At 46.8% G+C, this 2,851-nt stretch overlaps 1 non-coding gene across 1 annotated transcript; it reads right to left on the bottom strand.

The window, feature by feature from the left end:
* Positions 1–83: 83 nt before the first annotated feature.
* Trnai-aau lies at positions 84–157 on the bottom strand. Its single transcript has one exon. It is a non-coding gene; the product is annotated as a tRNA-Ile (tRNA).
* Between the last annotated feature and the right edge of the window lie 2,694 nt (positions 158–2,851).

Raw genomic sequence — 2,851 nt, 5'->3', positions numbered from 1 at the left:
GCAATCAATTTAAACGCCCTAATTTATAAAATTTTAAATTTAATGGCGTTTAAAACGTGTTCTCTCTTCTATGTCAAAACTATTGGCCAGTACGGGGATCGAACCCGCGACATTCGCGTTATTAGCACGACGCTCTAACCAGCTGAGCTAACCGGCCCATTTCAAAATAAACAAAGTGCGTCAATTTTCGAATGTTAGTCCATACGATAGCCATACTCAATAGACTACTCTTTACAAAACTCAACGCCAATTCGCGTTATTGCACTGTCACTGCTCAAAACACGATTCACACTAAAAAAAATCATTTCTGTTTAACTGTTATCTCGATCACGTGAGTGCATACGTCATCGTGGCATAAGATTGATTAACATGAACAAGATTTGTAGGATATGTGCACACCGTCGATGAATTCTATCTCTGTTATCTTACAGCAGTACATTAGTACAAACATTGCGGTCTAGAACGTCAATAACGACGCTATACGATATGTGCGGGGTTACGTTGTACTTAAAATGTACCCAGTCTGTCATGCACACATCTATTCAGCGTATAATATCAGATAATATTCCAAAACGTGTTATTTATAGATATTACCAAGAGCTAATAATACCTATTATTAGCTCTTGATATTATACATTATTTAAATAACCTCGTACTATATGTTGTTGGTTGCTCGTATTATCTATCCGAAAACGGGGCTTATAGCTAAACGCAATGGCTATATAATATGTTCTTCTTACGGTGTTTCTTTTTTCACAACAGACAATCAAAGACGTATATAGAAAACATCGAGGGGCACCTGTCTACCAGCCGGGGATACCAAGAGGCGAGTGCACGGGTGAGTTCCGGTTAAAGGTAAACGTGTCAGATGCTCCCAGGTGATCAGAGAGGAATCGCTGATACGCACACGAAGAAACGGAGGGCGACCGGGAGAAACAGAAAGAGAGAGACAAATAACGAGGAAGAGAGGTTAAACGAGAGCAAGAGAGAGATAAGGCCCAAAAATAAGAGAAAGAGAAAGAGAGAATATGAAGGAGCAGCGATGAATAGAATGAGTACGAGAGAAAAGAATGACAGCGAGAAAGAGAGATAGCGTGAGCGAGAGTCAGAGAAAGGGAAAGCGAGCGAGCGAATAAGAAGAAGAAGAAGAAGAAGAAGAAGAAGAAGAAGAAGAAGAAGAAGACGAAGAGAGATAGAGAGAGAAAGAGAGAGAGAGAGAGAGTGTGAGAGAGAGAGAGAGTGTGAGAGAGAGAGTGAGAGAGAGAGTGTGTGTGAGTGAGTAGGCGAAAGATGTCGATACGGTCTATGAAACACACATAAAAACTACAAATTGAAAAGTGTGAATTGAAATTCGGACTACGCTCAGCCGGCAATATATCTGCACATACAGTGCGCGTTTGAACTCGAACATATACTTACTGCCCGGTAGCTGCCGATGCGTGGCGAGTTATATATATATATTTTTAGCCGCAACGTAGCGGCAAGCGATCAGCGCTGCACGATTTTGACACACCTAAGTATAGTATAGTATAATATAGGAACGGCCACGTATGCACGCATGCTCGGATAGGTATAAACGCTATTTCACAGCTTTCACCGAAAGCGCGCTCGTGATTAAAAGTTTAATGCAATTTGCGTGTTAGTTCCACACGCGTTGCGGCTTTGTCGCACACGAGCAATAAGGATAGGCGCGATTCGCAGCGTCATTGTTTACGAAATTAATAGTTGGCGATCGCCATAGAAACGCTTTCTCGCGTTCACGCGTGTCCGTACGGGAAATCGATCAACGGAGCTGCGCGAGCGGGGGCGGGTCAAAACCACGCCAAAATTGCTAACGGCGGATGCGCATTAAAAATTAACGACTTGAGCTTAATTAGTGATTTTATTTATTATGTTTGTTACGAGATTGGAGTTGAGTTACGAGTGAAGAGAGAAGGGTGGTGCGCGAGTTCGCGCGTGTGTGCGCGTGTGCGTGCTCGTGTGCGTGTGCGTGTGCTTGCGTGCGTGCAGTGACCAATATAAGCGTATGTATAGACGAGCAACAATGACGGTGGCCGTAAAAATACAGCTATCTACTAGAAAGTATACTCCTATAAAACTATATATAGTAGCCTCGTCTACACGACGAAATTTAACTCGAGTTAAGCTAACTCGAGTTAAGCGTTAACTCGAGTTAGCGATTATGTAGCGTCTACACGACAACACCCGATAGCGTGTATGTGTGCGTGCGTGCGTGTGCATGTACACGTGTGTGCATGAGTGCTTTGGTGCGTACGTGCGTGTGTGTAGAGGTACGCGTGCGTGCATGCATGTGCACTTAGACGTGCGTCCGTGCGTGCGTACGTGTGCACGTACACCTGCATACATGCATGCGTGCGTGCGTCTGTATGTAAACGTGCGTGCATGCGTGCGTGTGTGCGTGTGCAAGTACACGTGCGTGTGTACGTACACGTGCGTTCGTGCGTGCGTGTGCACTTACACGTGCGTACATGCGTGCGTGCGTGCGTGTAAACGTACACGCTCGTGCCTGCGTGCGTGTGTGAATGCGTGCGTGTTCACGTACACGTGCGTGCGTGCGTGCGTGCGTGCGTGCGTGTGTGTGCAGGTACACGTGAGTGCGTGCGTGTGCATGCGTGCCTGCGTGCGTGTGCACGTACACGTGCGTGCATGCGTGCCTGCGTGCGTGTGCACGTACACGTGCGTGCGTGCGTGCGTGCGTGTGTGCGCGCGTGTGCAGGTACACGTTCGTGCGTGCGTGCCTGCGTGCGTGTACACGTACACGTGCGTGCGTGCGTGCGTGCGTGTGCAGGTACACGTTTGTGCGTGCGTGCGTGTGCACGTACACAGAATA

Source organism: Priapulus caudatus, unplaced genomic scaffold (genome assembly GCF_000485595.1).
Source record: "Priapulus caudatus unplaced genomic scaffold, Priapulus_caudatus-5.0.1 Scaffold539, whole genome shotgun sequence".
NCBI lineage: Eukaryota > Metazoa > Priapulida > Priapulimorpha > Priapulimorphida > Priapulidae > Priapulus > Priapulus caudatus.
This window is presented reverse-complemented; position numbering and strand designations above follow the sequence as displayed.